Source organism: Dama dama, chromosome 23, assembly GCF_033118175.1.
Source record: "Dama dama isolate Ldn47 chromosome 23, ASM3311817v1, whole genome shotgun sequence".
NCBI classification, from domain to species: domain Eukaryota; kingdom Metazoa; phylum Chordata; class Mammalia; order Artiodactyla; family Cervidae; genus Dama; species Dama dama.
Window position 1 is genome coordinate 39862100 of NC_083703.1, and position 20268 is coordinate 39882367.

The 20268-nt window shown below is 44.5% G+C and overlaps 1 protein-coding gene across 11 annotated transcripts in view; it reads left to right on the plus strand.

Moving 5' to 3' along the window:
- The window catches only part of RIN2 (Ras and Rab interactor 2), a 212378-nt gene that overhangs the window by 90983 nt on the left and 101127 nt on the right, over window positions 1-20268 (plus strand). The window contains exon 1 of one of the 11 annotated variants that reach the window (XM_061126436.1): window positions 17664-17787. The exons of 6 other annotated variants lie outside the window; for them this stretch is intronic. The gene's annotated coding sequence lies outside the window, so the exon portion shown is untranslated. Of the gene's footprint in view, window positions 1-17663; window positions 17788-17891; window positions 18088-18158; window positions 18817-20268 lie in introns of those variants that run through there. 4 more of the 11 variants (XM_061126434.1, XM_061126435.1, XM_061126439.1 and 1 more) reach the window with 4 other exon arrangements.

Consider the following 20268-nt stretch of genomic DNA (forward strand, 5'->3'; position numbering starts at 1 on the left):
GCTTCCGGCTACCAGGGAGCCTCGTGCATATAGATGGAAGAGCCCCTGATGCCCTAGCAGGCAGGTGAGATGAGGATACGTGGGTAAAATCCTTTGTCAATCAAAATACCACAGACAGGTTAGGGCCCTATTTTGATAGTAGTGGGGTGATAGCTTTGTCATAGCCAGACCCCCAGCCCCAATTTGGGTTAGGCCAAAGGGGACTGTGAAGGCTTCCCTGGTGGCTCAGTGGTAAAGAATCCGCCTGCCAATGCAGGAGACATGGGTTTGATCCTTGGGCCGGGAAGATTCCCTGGAGAAGGAAATGACAACCCACTCTAGTATTCTTGCCTGGGAAACCCCAAGGACAGAGGAGCCTGGCGGGCTGTAGTCCATGGGGTGGCAAAGAGTTGAGCACTACTTACCACAACAACAAAGGGTAGTGTGAGAAGGATGGTTTGGCCCTGCATTGAAGCAGACATCAACTATCTCCCTGGCTTTGACGGAAACATTCTCAGCCTCTGGACAAAAGCAAGAGTGTGAGGTCCTCAGGAGGATAATAGAATTCACCTCTAATCCTCCCCTTTGCTGGGGACCTGATACAACCATCCGAAGAGAGGGAGGGCTTGTCTTACTAAGATAACCAGCTTGGGTGGATTCTCAGGCATATCATCCAGTGTTCTGTTATCTGCAGTAACTCGAGGTCAATAGAAGCTGATTGTCGAGGGTCATAAATATCCCTGGCCCCAAAGCAAGAGTGCGTATGGGACCTTGATCTCAGACCCAGGGGTGAGTGTTTGTCAGTGCTGACTGGACCTCCACGTGAAGGATGCTGGGAGGGCAGAGGCAGCTGGTGTAGGATGAAGGCAGGATTGGGGGGCAGGGGCAGAGTTCAGGCGGGTGAACCCATAGTGAGGGGGCAGCAGAGTTTCAGGATAGAGGGGGAAGGAGAGAAAGCAGAGAAGGAGCGCCATAGCTGGGCTGCTGTGAGGGAGAGAGCCTGGCCTCATAAACTGGAATTAAAAGCTCAAGAGCAATTAGGAGGCCTCAGGACTATTGACTCCAAGCCTGTCCATTTTCTCTAAATGCCACAAGGGTATAACCCGGTCACTTGGGATGAGCCTTACTCTCCTGCCAAAAAGACAAAAAAAAGGTTGAGTGAGGGTGGTAGAACCCCAGAGCAGTGGTGGAACCGGTGTCCATGTCCATCCTTTCAGGGGTCCTAGGATGACCCAGCTGCCCTCCAGTAGTGACCTTACTACCCCTCTAACCTCATCCCTCCTGTGGAAGGAGAAGTCTACAGGGTCAAAGGCCATGCCTATCCAGAGACCCCATCCCCCGCCACCTCTGGCTCCAGATTCTCCGCCCTCGGGATCCCTGTCCGCACGCCCCATACCCTTGTGCACAGGCTCCCCCATGTCCTTCTGCCTGAGGGCTGGCTCTGCTTCCGGATATGTAGTTAGTTCTTCAGTTGCACCAACTACATTAGTACATCTCCATAGGCTGCAGGGTTTGGGAGGAAATGAGACAGGGACAGGGCTCAGATAGGAAGGCTAGGGTGTCCACTGAGCCGTCCCAGGGAAAAGTAGGGTGACAAGCCGCGGAGGTAGGTTCAGGATGGCCCCGTGTCCCCTCAGTCAACACAGAACCCTGAAGAGTCTGAAAAACTTTAAATCACAGCCAGGCTTTCCAAGTCCTTACACTGTCCATCTGCCGTGGTAGGAGGATAGAACGCGTTTTACAATTCGTCTTGTCGTTTCGATTATAACTTTAAAAAATTCAGACACAAGGTATGAGTCTCCATTTGTCCTCTCGTGCCAGGTTCTGAAACGACTGGTGTCCACCCAGCACCCCCTTGGAGGAATGAGAGCCCAGACAAGGGCAATGGCATGCTGTCTGCTCTGTCCACTCAGGCCCTCCGTCCATGGGTCCATTGACCGCAATGCCTTTGCTCTTCATTTTCCAGAGGTCTGAGCCCAAGGCTGTCCTTGTGACCCAAAGCTCTCTCCCTCTGACGTGTGTCCTCACGCGCAAACACTCCAGATGAAAAAGGGTGATCCTGCTAAGCCTCCCCCCGTCCCCCTGTTCTCCGCTCTCACTGCACCTGCCTGCTTGGCCTCCCTGTCCTCACATCGGTCAGACACTGCCCAAGAGGAAAGGAAGGGGTAGACCCTTGAGAGGAAACCCCTAAGCTTCAAAGAGAGCCTGCAGAAACTCTGTGGTAGCTGTGGCCTGTGCCAAACCCAGTCATACTGAATATGAAGCTGGATTTGTGAAATGCCCCAATTGTATGTGCTTATCTCTCCCAGCAAAACTGCAGATGTGCCTGGCCAGCTGAGAGAGAGACTGTTAAACATGCTTGAACTTCAGAGGCACAATCTCAAACAAAAACCATCTTTTCGATGATGGCAGCAGACATCACTGAGAACCTTACTGAGCTCTGTGGGTTTCCATGACTCTTTGGTAGCCAACATAAAATATTAAATTATTTTGGAGAGCAACTGTTTATTGGTATATGTGTCTCCCTTGATAACACCGATTCTGACTGTGAGATAGAGTTAAATACATTGTTCATAGGGCACTTACTCTGTGTAGAAGTGTTTCATTACTTTGGTATTGGGTGGTGTGCTTCCACTCAGCACCCCACATAGAATGTTCAAAAACAGGAGGATATTTCCAGAGAAGGCTTAGCTATTCTCCAGCCCACTTCCTAAGAGCAAGGATGGGAATTTTAAGGGTCTGATCCCCATAACACAAGATCCGGGTACATACACAGACACAGAGACAGAGAAACCTACTTGCTCAGTCAGTTTTATTTTATTGGGTGTTTGGCAGCTTTCTGTGGGTTTCTTCTGCTTTGTGGTCTCCAGCAAAGCTGTGCTGGCTCGGACACATACCTGGAGGCCTCTCAAGGATTGTGATTTGTGCAGAAATGAAAGATCTGAGAAGTGTGAGTGACTGAGGATGTGGAGACAACAGCAGGTCTGTATGTTATAGAGAAAGGAGAGGCTTTCAGATCATGTACTTTGCAGGAGAGATCCAGCCACAGAGAACACATGGACTCTGTAAACCAACACCTTGTGTTTCAGGGTGGTGTAAAGAGCGTTTTGTCCAGCATGTTTGGGTCAACAGTACATGTTCCTGGCATTCGAACTTTCTGCGTTGTTCCTGAGGCTGTGTTCTTCCTGAGTTCTTATTCTTGGATGAAGCCATTCCCTAAAAACCCTTCCTTCCAGACTCCATGATGTCTCTGTAAAATCTCACATGCATTTATTGAGCGCATAAGTGCCAGGCTCCATGAAAGGTCCTTGAGAGACCACTGTGAATAAAGCATGTGGATCCCCAGTGTCCAGTTGGATAAAGGAAGCTCTTTTTCTTCTTCTCTCCAACCTCTAAGGATGTGGAACCTTCTGAGTTGAAAATAGCAGACTGAGCATATGGCTTCTTTCAGTGTTCTTGATGCTACCACTTAACTTGGTGAAGATGATAACCAGAAATAGTTCACGTCTTAGTAGAAACAAATAATGTGGTTTCATGGATAAAGCACAGGTTTTTGTCTGGGAACCTTATTTCTTACTTTTGCTGTCCTGTATGACTTCCACGTGTGAAGAATCAAGTGAAAGCAACCTCTTCAGATGGTGAATGAGTGGTGGAAAATGGGTGAAGTTGGTGCAGTGGGAGCTGGAGTCAGTTTGCTCTGCTCACTAGAGTTGACTTAAATTTTTATGAATTCTGCAAGCTCACTGATATCACATTGGTAGCTTGAAATTGGCCACTAAAAGTGAAAGAGGGGAGTGAAAAAGTTGACATAAAACTCAACATTCAAAAAACTAAGATCATGGCATCCAGTCCCATCACTTCATGGCAAATAGATGGGAAAACAGTGGAAACAGTGACAGGCTTTATTTTGTTGGGCTCCCAGATCACTGCAGATAGTGACTGCAGCTATGAAATTAAAAGATGCTTGCTCCTTGGAAGAAAAGCATTGACCAACCTCAGTTCGCTTCAGTTCAGTCACTCAGTCGCATCTGACTCTTTGCAACCCCATGGACTGCAGCACGCCAGGCTTCCCTGTCCATCACCAACTCCCGGAGCTTACTCAAACTCACGTCCGTTGAGTCGGTGATGCCATCCAGCCATCTCATCCCCTTCTCCTCCTGCCTTCAATCTTTCTCAGCATCAGGGTCTTTTACAGTGAGTCAATTCTTCACATCAGGTAGCGAAAGTATTGGAGTTTCAGCTTTAGCATCAGTCCTTCCAATGAATATTCAGGACTGATTTCCTTTAGGATGGACTAGTTGGATCTCCTTGCAGTCCAAGGGACTCGCAAGAGTCTTCTCCAACACCACAGTTCAAAAGCATCAATTCTTCTGCACTCAGCTTTCTTTATAGTACAACTCTCACATCCATACATGACTACTGGAAAAACCATAGCTTTGACAAGACAGACCTTTGTTGGCAAAGTAATGTCTCTGCCTTTTAATGTGCTCTCTAGGTTGGTCGTAACATTTCTTCCAAGGAGCAAATGTCTTAATTTCATGACTGCAATCACCATCTGCAGTGATTTTGGAGCCCCCCAAAAATAAAGTCTGTCACTGTTTCCATTGTTTCCCCATCTATTGGCTATGAAGTGATGGGACTGGATGCCATGATCTTAGTTTTCTGAATGTTGAGTTTTAAGCCAACTTTTTCACTCTCCTCTTTCACTTTCATCAAGAGGCTCTTTAGTTCTTCTTTGCTTTCTGCCATAAGGGTGGTGTCATCTGCATATCTGAGGTAATTGATGTTTCTCCTGGCAATCTTGATTCCAGCTTGTGCTTCATCCAGTCCAGCATTTCTCATGATGTACTCTGCATATGTTAAATAAGCAGGGTGACAATATACAGCCTTGACGTACTCCTTTCCAGATTTGGAACCAGTCTGTTATTCCATGTCCAGTTCTAACTGTTGCTTCCTGACCTACATATAGATTTCTTAGGAGGCAGGTCAGGTGGTCTGGTATTCCCATCTCTTGAATAAATTTCCACAGTTTATTGTGATCCACACAGTCAAAGGCACTGGCATAGTCAATAAAGCAGAAGTGGATGTTTTTCTGGAACTCTCTTGCTTTTTTGATGATCCAACAGATGTTGGCAATTTGATCTCTGGTTCCTCTGCCTTTTCCAAATCCAGCTTGAACATCTGGAATTTCACGGTTCATGTACTGTTGAAGCCTGGCTTGGAGAATCAAATTCCTTATGATTATACGGTGGAAGTGAGAAATAGATTCAAGGGATTAGATCTGATAGACAGAGTACCTGAAGAACTATGGATGGCGGTTCGTGACATTGTACAGAAGGCAGGGATCAAGACCATCCCCAAGAAAAAGAAGTGCAGAAAGGCAAAATGGTTGTCTGAAGAGGTCTTATAAATAGATGTGAAAAAAAGAGAAACAAAAGGCAAAGGAGAAAAGGAAAGATATACCCAATTGAATGCAGAGTTCCAAAGAATAGCATGGAGAGATAAGAAAGGCTTCTTCAGTGATCAATGCAAAGAAATAGAGGAAAACAATAGAATGGGAAAGACTAGAGATCTCTTCAAGAGAATTGGAGATACCAAGGGAACATTTCATGCAAAGATGGGCATAATAAAGGACAGAAATGGTAAGGACCTAACAGAAGCAGAAGATATTAAGAAGAGGTGGCAAGAATACACTGAAGAACTATACAAAAAAGATCTTCATGACCCAGATAATCAGGATGGCGTGATCACTCACCTAGAGCCAGACATCCTGGAATGTGAAGTCAAGTGGGCCTTAGGAAGCATCACTACGAACAAGGCTAGTGGAGGTGATGGAATTCCAGTTGAGCTATTTCAAATCCTAAAAGATGATGCTGTGAAAGTGCTGCACTCAATATGCCAGCAAATTTGGAAATCTCAGCAGTGGCCACAGGACTGGAAAAGGTCAGTTTTCATTCCAATCCCAAAGAAAGGCAATGCCAAAGAATGCTCAAACTACCACAAAATTGCACTCATCTCACAAGCTAGAAAAGTAATGACCAACCTAGACAACATATTAAAAAGCAAAGATATTACTTTGCTGACAAAGGTCTGTGTAGTCAAAGGTATGGTTTTTCCAGTAGTCATGTATGGATGTGTGAGTTGGGCCATAAAGAAAACTAAGTGCTGAAGAGTTGATGCTTTTGAACTGTAGTGTTGGAGAAGACTCTTGAGAGTCCCTTGGACTGCAAGGAGATCCAACCAGTCCATCCTAAAGAAAATCAATCCTGAATATTCATTGGAAGGACTGATGCTGAAGCTGAAACTTCAATACTTTGGCCACCTGATGGGAAGAACTGACTCCTTAGAAAAGACCCTGATTCTGGGAAAGATTGAAGGCGGGAGGAGAAGGGGATGACAGAGGATGAGATGGTTGGATGGCATCACCGACTCGATGGATATGAGTTTGAGCAAGCTCCAGGAGTTGGTGATGGACAGGGAGGCCTGGCGTGCTGTGCTTCACAGGGTCGCAAAGAGTCAGACTGAACTGAGCTGATAAGAGTATTTCACCTTTAAAGTAGGCAGATGCTAAAACTTGGAGGTTTTTATCCCCAGAACATCAGTTGTTGAATATTTTCCGGCATATCACTGATTAAAGGGGAGGATAAATATTCTAATGATGAAGCAGAAAGTGTGGAAAGGTACAGACAGTAGAGCCCCTTGCACCTTTGGAATGGGGATAGAAGGGGTGGAAATGTGCCTTTTGATTGTCTTCCTACCCGTCAGTTGAAGCATCTTCCTTCGGATGGTCCAAAGGCCTCTGTTCCTTGTATTCATCTAGGAAACCCCCACCAGAGGTGACATCTGCAAGTTCTGTCCTGGCTTGATGGGGCTTTTTATCAGTATGTATTTTATACCAAGGTCTTTGTTTGTTTGTTTGTTTTAATTCAAGTATAGTTGATTTACAATGTTGTGTTAGTTCAAGGTGTACAGCAAAGTGATTCAGCTATATTGTTCTTCAGATTCTTTTCCATTATAGGTCATTACAATATACTGAGTATAGTTCCCTGTGCTATACAGTAGGTCCTCCATATTGGATATTATTGGTTATCTGTTTTACATATAGTAGGGTATAACTGTTAATCCACAGATAATTTGTGAATTTATTCCTCCCCCTCTTCCTCTTTGATAACCATAAGTTTGTTTTCTAAGTCTGTGAGTCTGTTTTGTAAATAAGTTCATTGTATCATATTTTAGATTCCATGTATAAAGGATATCATATGATATTTGTCTTTCTCTGGCTTACTTCACTTAGTGTGATGATCTAATGATGTAAGATGATCAACATCCATGTTACTGCAAGTGGCGTTATTTCATTCTTTTTTGTGGTTGAGTAGTATTCCACTGTTGGAGAAGGCAATGGCACCCCACTCCAGTACTCTTGCCTAGAAAATCCCCTATATGGAGGAGCCTGGTAGGCTGCAGTCCATGGGGTTGCTAAGAGTCAGACATGACTGAGTGACTTCACTTTCACTTTTCACTTTCATGCATTGGAGAAGGAAATGGCAACCTACTCCAGTGTTCTTGCCTAGAGAATCCCAGGGACGGGGGAGCCTGGTGGGCTGCCGTCTATAGGGTTGCATAGAGTCGGACACAACTGAAGTGACTTAGCAGCAGCAGTATTCCACTGTATTAATATCTATAGCACATCTTATTGACTCCTCTGTTGATGAACATTTAGGTTTCTTCCAAGTCTTGGCTTTTGTAAATAGTACTGCAATGAACATTGGGGTACATGTATTTTTTAAAATTAGACAGTTTTTGTCTTTTCCAGATACATGCCCAGGAGTGGGATTGCTGGGTCATATGATAACTGTATTTTTAGTTTTTAAGGAGCCTCCACACTGTTGTCCATAGTGGCTGTACCAATTTACATTCCCACCAGCAGTGTAGGAGGATGACAACTCGCTGTGACAGAGAAGCAAGACACTCACACTTTAGGCAAAATGTCCTGGTTTGAGTTACCAGGTGTAGGGGACACTGTTCAGTCCTTCCCGTCTCCTCTGGGTACTGGGTGTTTCCATGCACACTGGCCTGATTTCCAACTGCCAGCCTTGCCTGAGGGCTCTCTTTGGCTCCGAGAGTCCACTCTACCCACACCAGGGTTATATGGGAGCAGCTGGTGACCCAAGGCCCCTTGGGGGCAGCTTCCCACTGTTACCTGGGGGGAGTTGAACAAACATCCCAGTTCCCTGGCCCCTCAGTTGGGACCCAAGGCCAGTCTCCACCAGCTTTCAGAGCTCCCAACCCTGGAGGGCTGCAGGCCATTTGCCCCTGGCTGCTTGCTTGATGCTGCAGTTTGTGCTGGTTGCCCTTCCTCCCCTGTGTCACACCCTCTCCTTGACCAGGGCATCGTGAAGGCACCTCTGATAAACCATGTGGACATGAATTCTTGACTGAGGGTCTCTGGAGACAGTTTACTCAATTTTTTTTTTTTTTTTTTTTGGAATTTTATTTTATTTTTTTTGAGCTTTTCTTTTTTTTTTTTTTTTTTCATTTATTTTTATTAGTTGGAGGCTAATTACTTCACAACATTGCAGTGGGTTTTATCATACATTGACATGAATCAGCCATGGAGTTACATGTATTCCCCATCCCGATCCCCCCCTCCCACCTCCCTCTCCACCCGATTCCTTTGGGTCTTCCCAGTGCACCAGGCCCGAGCACTTGGCTCATGCATCCCACCTGGGCTAGTGATCTGTTTCACTATAGATAATATACATGCTGTTCTCTTGAAACATCCCACCCTCGCCTTCTCCCACAGAGTCCAAAAGTCTATTCTGTACATCTGTGTCTCTTTTTCTGTTTTGCATATAGGGTTATCATTACCATCTTTCCAAATTCCATATATATGTGTTAGTATGCTGTAATGTTCTTTATCTTTCTGGCTTACTTCACTCTGTATAATGGGCTCCAGTTTCATCCATCTCATTAGAACTGATTCAAATGAATTCTTTTTAACGGCTGAGTAATATTCCATGGTGTATATGTACCACAGCTTCCTTATCCATTCATCTGCTGATGGGCATCTAGGTTGCTTCCATGTCCTGGCTATTATAAACAGTGCTGCAATGAACATTGGGGTGCACATGTCTCTTTCAGATCTGGTTTCCTCAGTGTGTATGCCCAGAAGTGGGATTGCTGGGTCATATGGCAATTCTATTTCCAGTTTTTTAAGAAATCTCCACACTGTTCTCCATAGTGGCTGTACTAGTTTGCATTCCCACCAACAGTGTAAGAGGGTTCCCTTTTCTCCACACCCTCTCCAGCATTTATTGCTTGTAGACTTTTGGATAGCAGCCATCCTAACTGGCGTGTAATGGTACCTCATTGTGGTTTTGATTTGCATTTCTCTGATAATGAGTGATGTTGAGCATCTTTTCATGTGTTTGTTAGCCATCTGTATGTCTTCTTTGGAGAAATGTCTGTTTAGTTCTTTGGCCCATTTTTTGACTGGGTCATTTATTTTTCTGCAATCGAGCTTCAGGAGTTGCTTGTATATTTTTGAGATTAATCCTTTGTCTGCTGCTTCATTTGCTATTATTTTCTCCCAATCTGAGGGCTGTCTTTTCACCTTACTTATAGTTTCCTTTGTAGTGCAAAAGCTTTTAAGTTTCATTAGGTCCCATTTGTTTAGTTTTACTTTTATTTCCAATATTCTGGGAGGTGGGTCATAGAGGATCTTGCTGTGATTTATGTCGGAGAGTGTTTTGCCTATGTTCTCCTCTAGGAGTTTTATAGTTTCTGGTCTTACATTTAGATCTTTAATCCATTTTGAGTTTATTTTTGTGTATGGTGTTAGAAAGTGTTCTAGTTTCATTCTTCTACAAGTGGTTGACCAGTTTTCCCAGCACCACTTGTTAAAGAGGTTGTCTTTTTTCCATTGTATATCCTTGCCTCCTTTGTCAAAGATAAGGTGTCCATAGGTTCGTGGATTTATCTCTGGGCTTTCTATTCTGTTCCATTGATCTATATTTCTGTCTTTGTGCCAGTACCATACTGTCTTGATGACTGTGGCTTTGTAGTAGAGTCTGAAGTCAGGCAGGTTGATTCCTCCAGTTCCATTCTTCTTTCTCAAGATTACTTTGGCTATTCGAGGTTTTTTGTATTTCCATACAAATTGTGAAATTCTTTGGTCTAGTTCTGTGAAGAATACCGTTGGTAGCTTGATAGGGATTGCATTGAATCTATAGACTGCTTTGGGTAGAATATCCATTTTGACAATATTGATTCTTCCAATCCATGAACACGGTATGTTTCTCCATCTGTTTGTGTCCTCTTTGATTTCTTTCATCAGTGTTTTATAGTTTTCTATGTATAGGTCTTTTGTTTCTTTAGGTAGATATACTCCTAAGTATTTTATTCTTTTTGTTGCAATGGTGAATGGTATTGTTTCCTTAATTTCTCTTTCTGTTTTCTCATTGTTAGTGTATAGGAATGCAAGGGATTTCTGTGTGTTAATTTTATATCCTGCAACTTTACTATATTCATTGATTAGCTCTAGTAATTTTCTGGTAGAGTCTTTAGGGTTTTCTATGTAGAGGATCATGTCATCTGCAAACAGTGAGAGTTTTACTTCTTCTTTTCCTATCTGGATTCCTTTTACTTCTTTTTCTGCTCTGATTGCTGTGGCCAAAACTCCCAAAACTATGTTGAATAGTAGTGGTGAGAGTGGGCACCCTTGTCTTGTTTCTGATTTCAGGGGAAATGCTTTCAATTTTTCACCATTGAGGGTGATGCTTGCTGTGGGTTTGTCATATACAGCTTTTATTATGTTGAGGTATGTTCCTTCTATTCCTGCTTTCTGGAGAGTTTTAATCATAAATAAGTGTTGAATTTTGTCAAAGGCTTTCCCTGCATCTATTGAGATAATCATATGGTTTTTATCTTTCAATTTGTTAATGTGATGTATTACATTGATTGATTTGCAGATATTAAAGAATCCTCGCATTCCTGGGATAAAGCCCACTTGGTCATGGTGTATGATTTTTTTAATGTGTTGTTGGATTCTGTTTGCTAGAATTTTGTTAAGGATTTTTGCATCTATGTTCATCAGTGATATTGGCCTGTAGTTTTCTTTTTTTGTGGCATCTTTGTCTGGTTTTGGAATTAGGGTGATGGTGGCCTCATAGAATGAGTTTGGAAGTTTACCTTCTTCTGCAATTTTCTGGAAGAGTTTGAGTAAGATAGGTGTTAGCTCTTCTCTAAATTTTTGGTAGAATTCAGCTGTGAAGCCATCTGGTCCTGAGCTTTTGTTTGCTGGAAGATTTCTGATTACAGTTTTGATTTCCTTGCTTGTGATGGGTCTGTTAAGATCTTCTATTTCTTCCTGGTTCAGTTTTGGAAAGTTATACTTTTCTAAGAATTTGTCCATTTCTTCCAAGTTGTCCATTTTATTGGCATGGAGCTGCTGGTAGTAGTCTCTTATGATCCTTTGTATTTCAGTGTTGTCTGTTGTGATCTCTCCATTTTCATTTCTAATTTTGTTAATTTGGTTCTTCTCTCTTTGTTTCTTAATGAGTCTTGCTAATGGTTTGTCAATTTTGTTTATTTTTTCAAAAAAACAGCTTTTAGCTTTGTTGATTTTTGCTATGGTCTCTTTAGTTTCTTTTGCATTTATTTCTGCCCTAATGTTTAAGATTTCTTTCCTTCTGCTAACCCTGGGGTTCTTCATTTCTTCCTTCTCTAGTTGCTTTAGGTGTAGAGTTAGGTTATTTATTTGACTTTTTTCTTGTTTCTTGATGTAAGCCTGTAATGCTATGAACCTTCCCCTTAGCACTGCTTTTACAGTGTCCCATAGGTTTTGGGTTGTTGTGTTTTCATTTTCATTCATTTCTATGCATATTTTGATTTCTTTTTTGATTTCTTCTATGATTTGTTGGTTATTCAGAAGCGTGTTATTTAGCCTCCATATGTTTGAATTTTTAACAATTTTTTTCCTGTAATTGAGATCTAATCTTACTGCACTGTGGTCAGAAAAGATGACTGGAATGATTTCAATTATTTTGAATTTTCCAAGACCAGATTTATGGCCCAGGATGTGATCTGTTCTGGAGAAGGTTCCGTGTGCACTTGAGAAAAAGATGAAGTTGATTGTTTTGGGGTGAAATGTCCTATAGATATCAATTAGGTCTAGCTGGTCCATTGTCTCATTTAAGGTTTGTGTTTCCTTGTTAATTTTCTGTTTAGTTGATCTATCCATAGTTGTGAGTGGGATATTAAAGTCTCCCACTATTATTGTGTTACTATTAATTTCCTCTTTCATACTCGTTAGCGTTTGCCGTACATATTGCAGTGCTCCTATGTTGGGTGCATATATATTTATAATTGTTATATCTTCTTCTTGGATTGATCCTTTGATCATTATGTAGTGTCCTTCTTTGTCTCTTTTCACATCCTTTATTTGAAAGTCTATTTTATCTGATATGAGTATTGCGACTCCTGCTTTCTTTTGGTCTCCGTTTGCATGAAATATTTTTTTCCAGCCCTTTACTTTTAGTCTGTATGTGTCTCTTGTTTTGAGGTGGGTCTCTTGTAGACAGCATATATAGGGGTCTTGTTTTTGTATCCATTCAGCCAATCTTTGTCTTTTGGTTGGGGCATTCAACCCATTTACATTTAGGGTAATTATTGATAGGTGTGGTCCCGTTGCCATTTACTTTGTTGTTTTGGGTTCACGTTTATACAACCTTTCTGCATTTCCTGTCTAGAGAAGATCCTTTAGCATTTGTTGAAGAGCTGGTTTGGTGGTGCTGAATTCTCTCAGCTTTTGCTTGTCCGTAAAGCTTTTGAATTCTCCTTCATATCTGAATGAGATCCTTGCTGGGTACAGTAATCTAGGTTGTAGGTTATTCTCTTTCATTACTTTAAGTATGTCCTGCCATTCCCTTCTGGCCTGGTGGGTTTCTATTGATAGATCAGCTGTTATCCTATCGGAATCCCTTTGTGTGTTATTTGTTGTTTCTCCCTTGCTTGCTTTTAATATTCGTTCTTTGTGTTTGATCTTTGTTAATTTGATTAATATGTGTCTTGGGGTGTTTCGCCTTGGGTTTATCCTGTTTGGGACTCTCTGGGTTTCTTGGACTTGGGTGGCTATTTCCTTCCCCATTTTAGGGAAGTTTTCAGCTATTATCTCCTCCAGTATTTTCTCATGGCCTTTCTTTTTGTCTTCTTCTTCTGGGACTCCTATGATTCGAATGTTGGGGCGTTTCACATTGTCCCAGAGGTCCCTGAGGTTGTCCTCATTTCTTTTGATTCTTTTTTCTTTTTTCCTCTCTGCTTCATTTATTTCCACCATTTTATCTTCTACCTCACTTATCGTATCTTCTGTCTCCGTTATTCTACTCTTGGTTCCCTCCAGAGTGTTTTTGATCTCATTTATTGCATTATTCATTTTTAATTGACTCTTTTTTATTTCTTCTATGTCTTTATTAAACATTTCTTGCATCTTCTCAATCTTTGTCTCCAGGCTATTTATCTGTAACTCCATTTTGTTTTCAAGATTTAGGATCATTTTTATTATCATTATTCTAAATTCTTTTTCAGGTAGATTCCCTATCTCCTCCTCTTTTGTTTGACTTGGTGGACATTTTTCATGTTCCTTTACTTGTTGGGTATTTCTTTGCCTTTTCATCTTGTTTAGGTTGCTGTGTCTGGAGTGGGCTTTCTGTATTCTGGAGGTCTGTGGTTCCTTTTTATTGTGGAGGTTTTACCCAGTGGGTGGGGTTGGACGATTGGCTTGTCAAGGTTTCCTGGTTAGGGAAGCTTGTGTCGGTGTTCTGGTGCGTGGAACTAGATTTCTTCTCTCTGGAGTGCAATGGAGTGCCCAGTAATGAGTTTTGAGACGGGTCTATGTGTTAGGTGTGACTTTGGGCAGCCTGTATGTTGGTGTTCAGGGCTATGGTCCTGCATTGCTGGAGAATTTGCATGGTATGTCTTGCTCTAAAACTTATTGGCATTTGGGTGGTGGTTGGTTTCAGTGTAGGTATGGAGGCTTTTGGATGGTCTCTTATTAAAGTTCCATGTAGTCAGGAGTTTTCTGGTGTTCTCAGGTTTTGGGCTTAAGTCTCCTGCCTCTGGATTTCAGTTTTATTCTTCCAGTAGTCTCAAGACTTCTCCAACTATACAGCACTGATAATAAAACTTCTAGGTTAATGGCGAAAAGATTCTCCCCTGTGAGGGACACCCAGAGAGGTTCACAGAGTTACATGAAGAAGAGGAGAGGGAGGAGGGAGATAGAGATGAGCAGGAGGAGAAAAAGGGGGACTCAAGAGGAGAGAGACAGATCTACACAGTTGTCTGTTCCCAGAGTGTTCTCCATAGCCCAGACACCCACAAAGATTCACAGAATTGGATTGGGAAGAGAAGGGGAAAGGAGGAAATAGAGGTGTTCTGAGGTAGAAAACGGAGAATCAAGATTGGGAGAGAGTAATCAACACACTCCTAAATAAAAATGGGAACTGAATATTTGATTCTTAAATGTCCACAATTTATATCATATACTGAAAAACAAAGATTAAAAATCTAGAGTAGAGGTTAGACTCTTTAAAATACAATATTAAAAACAAAAACACACAAAAAAATTTTAGAAATATATATGAAGTTCGGTTTAAAAATAGGGCTTCTCTTTATTTTTTTTTGTAAGGTTATAGTGTAATGAAAATGAAAATTAAGGAGTAGTAGAGGTGTAATAGAGGACTTTAAAAGGAAAGAAGAGAAAAAGAAAAATAGAAAATAGAAGAGAAAAAGAAAAAAAATTTTTGCTAATTAAAAAAATTGTAAAAATCTATGAAAATGAAAATTAAGGGGTAATGGGGGAGTAATAGGGAATTTTAAAAGAAAATAAAAGAGAAAAAATTAAAAAAAAATTTTTTTTAACTTAAAAAAAAAAAGTAAAAATATATCTAGAAATTTCTCTGGAGCTGTTGCGGTCAGTGTAGGTTCAGTTCAGTTTCAGATAGCTCCTCGTTCCAGCTTACACTTCTCGATATCTACATGCCCCTTCTGGTGTATTCGGTGTTTTCTAGAGGGATTTTAATCTGTTGCACCGGTCCCTTCTGAAGCAGTTCCCTTTGTTTATTTGGCTTCAGTTTGCCGGTCTCTTCAGTACCTAATTTCCGCCCTGACACAGGTGGGCAGAGGTGGTCTCTTATTCAGGTTGCTAGTTCCGTCACGCTGCGGGGAGTGGCTGGCGCTGCTTTCCCCGTCTGTGCTGCTCAGGCTCCCGGCTGTTCTATATGGAGCGTGCCCTGCGCTGTGCGCGGTTCCATCCCTCGGGTGTTCCACAAAAGCGCGGAACAAAATGCTGCGCCTGCTTTTTGTGCCTTCCCTGTCGGAGCTGCTCAGGCAGCCAGGAGCTTGACGGGCGCACTCTCCCCAGGTGCGGCGCGCCTTCTCCCCTCCGCGGTCCCAGTCTCAGTTTCCGCCCGCGCCAGTCAGGTGCCTGCGCCCTGTGTCTCGCCGCGACCCTCCTTGCGGATGTCGACCATCCAGATCTCAGGAGGTCTTTGATTAGAAACTGGAGGCCTGTTTGCAGTGCAATAGGGGATGCGGTCCTTGGGGCTGAGCCTGCCCCTTTCCCCTCCCCCCTGCCTCCAGCGGGGCTGGGCTGGTCCGCAGCCTGCGAGCTCTTCTCTGGACTTGCTCGGTCCCTTTGTTCTGCGAACCGCCGGCAGTGTGTTCTGCCGGTTAATTATCTCTCTCTCTTGCTATCCCACAGTTTAAGTTGGTAACTCACAAAAGCTCCCTCCGATTGTCCTCAGGGCACTCAGGCCTGGTCCTTACCCTAAGCAATGCCGCCCGCTCCTCTCCGTTCCTCCCCCACTTGCTGGTGGCAGATGCGGGAGTCTGGGGTACTTTTCTGCTGGGAGTTGCTTTTAGGCATGTAATCTGTGGGTTTTACTTATTGTTCCCCTCCCAGTCAGGTTGCCTTCCGAGATTCAAAAACTTCCCCCAGACCCGCCAGTGCGAGGGTTTCCTGGTGTTTGGAAACTTCCTCTATTAAGACTCCCTTCCCGGGATGGATCTCCGTCCTTAGCTCTTTTGTCTCTCTTTTTATCTTTTATATTTTGTCCTACCTCCTTTCGAAGACAATGGGTTGCTTTTCTGGGCGCCTGATGACCTCAGCTAGCAATCAGAAGTTGTTCTGTGAAGTTTGCTCTGCGTTCAGTTATTCTTTTGATGAATTTGTAGGAGAGAAAGTGGTCTCCCCATCCTATTCCTCTGCCATCTTGGCTCCTCCCCTCAATTTTTAAAAAAAATGTCTTACTTCATCTGTTGTATCTTCAGTGTGGACTCCATCCAGGTGCCGCCAGGTTATAAACCTTCAGTTAAAATGAACCACCAGCGTAGACCCTTTTGGGGCTTCCCAGGTGGCAAAGTGGTAAAGAATCTGCCTGCTAGTGCAGAACATGGTGCAAGAGACATGGTTTCCATCCCTGGGTTGGGAAGATCCCCTGGAGAAGGAAATGGCAACCCACTCCAGTATTCTCCTGGGAAATCCCACGGACAGAGGAGCCTGGCGGGCCGCAGTCCATAGAGTCACAAAGAGTCAGACACGGCTGGGCGCACATGCACACACACACAGACCATCGTGGCCAGAGCACTTAGGGAAGGAGAGCTATAAAGTCAGGTGCTCACATGTAGACAGTAAACCCGAGGGAGGCCTGGAGGGTGTGACTTCCCTCCATGGTGTCCTCTGGGTTCAGGGCCGATGCGGCTTATGGGGGGGGCTTCTTCACTTACGTGTGGTCATTGCACACGTGTGCCGGCTGTGACCACTGACTACATGGCGCTTTTCAAGTGAGGAGCTTAAAAGACACATGCTTCTGAGAATGACCTTGGGGGCTACCCCTCTCTCTTCTTAGCCCTATTCCAGGCAGCAGCCCCGAGGCCTGAGGGTTGTCACTCAGAGGGGACAGGGAGAAGGAGGCAGGCGGTAACTCTTGGATGGCCCGATGGGTCAGATGGGGGCAGTGGGTAGGGGATGAGGGGGCAGTTTCCCATCAGTGGGGAGGCGGAGCTTGTAACAGCCAAGCTGCCCGCCTGTGTCCAGGGCACATTCACTGCCCTTGTTGGAGGCGTCCACGCCTACTTTGTAGGCATCGGCAAAGATTCTGCAGCATCTCTGTGAGACCCCCTGTTTTCCAAGGGGAAGGCCCTCCCCTGGAATTGGTTACAGGACAACCCTGTGAGTGGCTGCAAGGCAGTCTCACTGTGAACACCTTCCTTAAAAAAGAAGAAAGATTATTTTTATTCTCCTCGGTTACTCCTGTGAAAGTCAAGACACAGAGCATTGTTTCTAATTCTCTTTCACAACAGTTACCAAGAGCCTGGGAATACAGTTCTTCTCTTCTGGTTTCTTACTTCCCGTAAATTAGTTTCTCTTTTCAACAAAAGATGTTTATGATCTTCAAAATGCTTTAAAGAGTTTAACAACTAAGAGAAAAAAACCAGTGCTGGGCAGGGAGACAAGATGCTCAAAGAACAAATTTTAAATTTAAATAACTTGAATCGTCCAGCCAGGGGCTGGAATAGAGATTTTTCTGTCCAACTTGTAAAATCCTTGGTCACACAAAGATAATTACGGAAATATTCAGAGACCTTCCCTAGACCCAGACGCAGACCCGCCCCACTGGCTCTTACCTCTTAGTAAAGACGAAAAACATTCAAAAGAGGGAGGACCTGCCATCGTCAGAATCACTCAAGGAACCGGGAGGAAAGGTGACATGCCTGTCCCAGGACTGGCCTCGACCTAACAGGTCCCTGGGGGTGAGTCACTTTCTTCTACTTCAGTTCGATTGGCTGTAAAATGATTATAATAATGAGAGCTTGTTTACCAAGAGCTGAAGTCCACTTTGCCTCGCTTCATTCAGCTGCTAGGAGGAAGGAGGACGGGAGTGACTAGAAAGATTTCAGGGCCGACTTGCACAGCCGCAGGCGAGGAGAAACCCATGACTCCAAGAAGCTGCGTCTTTTAAACCAGACTTGGGAGTGGAGGTCGCCAGAGTCAGTGTTACTGCTGCCGCTCTGGAGGTTCGAACTTGTACCTGAGGTGAACGGAATAGAACGGTAGAGGCTGGCTAAATAAATCAGGGGCGGGGGGAGGAGGGGGTGGGCTGCTGGGGTCCGTCTCGGATGCAGCCTCTCTTGCCAAGATCTGGCAAGCTGGAATTTTAAGCAACAGCTGGAAACTTGCCAGTGACTTGGCTCCGTGGCTCAGTGAACTGGAGCCCGAGCGCCGGGTATTCCAGCCCCGCCAGCCAGTCCCGCAGCCCAAGATCGGGTGGCGGTACCCCAGCGCCATCCTCAGTGGCTCCCAGTGGAAGGGGCTGGAAGGCCGGCTGGGAGCGGTCCTGCTCAGCACGGTCCACGCCACCTGGAGCCCGATCAGACGATGCAGTGAGTCCTGGACACTGAAATCCCAGGACAGACTTCACCTCGGCACTCGCTCTTGGGGCCACATGGAGGCCACCACCAGGCTTCCTCCAAAGCGGCCGAGCCTGGAATAGGGGAAGAGTTGGGAATACTCGCTTCCTGCCTTTGTCCTGTAGTTGGACCACAGCGCCGGCTCTGTTTACATTCTTTCAGTGCTGTTATTGAAAGTGCTTGGCTGTGTCCTTCCAAAGGGTTCGCAGCGTCCTTCGGTCCCTTTCGGGTTTTTTTTTCTCTCTCTCTCTTTTTTTTTTTTTGCTAGCATTCAGCTAGCATCTGGAAAGATCCACTGGATACGCTGGGCTCCTTTTTGGAGACTCTGCTCCACCATTCAGGGAAACCAGGAAAGGAGCAAGCTTCCACCGTGTAAGTCTGGAGGAATTTGACAGCCTCTCTAACTACCGTACCTTTTCTGTATGTTGGTTCAGTCTCTTTGTGTACTGGGGTGGTGTTAGGATGAGATCGCTGGTATAACCCGAGGATGGGGGAGGGATCAAATGAGAACCACAAGTGGAAAGAAAGTCTGCTTATCAATTGTATTAGATTTCTGTCCATGTTGAGTTGGGGTGTCCCAGGCTATGGTTTGGGAAGGAAACTGCTGCTCCAACAGGAAAGACCTGACACCCCAACTTCTTTGGGACCCTTGAGAGCTTTATTTGTAAGAATTTGAATAATGTGGATATACTGTCTGCTTGGATTTCATTCTCTGCAAAGGACCTGCTGTGGCCCTTGGCAGCCTGTCTTTGTCACCTGCTCTCATAGCCTTTTGAAGAAGCAGAGATGCAACCTGCATCCTCCGGGAGAAATGTGATGGATCTGCCAATTCCACATGGAATCCAGGCTAGTTGTTTCCTTGAGGACCACTTGAGGTAGACCTGTTCACACTTAGTTTTCAGGCAGCTAATTAAGCTAGTAAAACTTGAGGAATCCAGACTGCTCAGGGGTTATAGGCAATATTCCCTGCCTGTCCTGGCTCATCAGAAAGGATTTGTATACGGAAAACTTCTGAACAGAACAAAGGGACTTAGGTCTGGATGAGGAATGAAGTCTTGGCTCCCAACGTGCCATTCCTTCACTGCTGTGCAATGTCAAATTCCTTGCCGAGAAAGCGTCTGGAAGGAAAAGAATTACAGGCATTAGGCTTGGATTCAAGTGTACTTTTTTATTTGTGTGCTTCTTGGTTGAAACAGTTAATCATTTGCCCCTCAAGGTTCCACTGTGGTTGTGGTTCTGCTCCGTGCTCTGAAGACAGCACTGCGTTTTCCTTTTGGGGGCACTCCAGTCCCTGGACTTTGCTAATTAAGTGATGATCTTCAGAGGGCCTGGAACTGGGGCTCCATGCAGCAGCTGAGCCCGTGAACGTGAATCTCAGAGTCAACAGAATCACCATGGAAAGCTCACTAGTCTTCTCAGGAGGCTTTTGGAAGGTTGACCTTCATCCCAGAGGGATTCTGAGTGGAAAGAATCAGATGGAAGATAGCTCTGAACCTTTAAAGGGACGGAGCCACAGAGACATAGCTAGAACGTGACAGCTCCAGAAGAAGGGGCGGGTGCACGCTGTGTTCTCACTTTCTGAGATGGAAACCACGGGTCATCGCAGCCCCCTGTGGATGTGAAGGAGTGGCAGGTCTTGGGGTGGAAACGTGCCTGTCTCCAAAGGTCATCACTTCCTAACGCAAGCAGTTCTCTGCAACTTTTCTGCTTGTTGACATGTTTGTGGGCTGCTGCTGCCTCTGTCCCCCCAAGTTCATGATGAAAGAGCCTCAGCAAACTAGCAGCAGCTCCTGTGTCTTTGGGGCCTTCCCACCCCACCCCTGC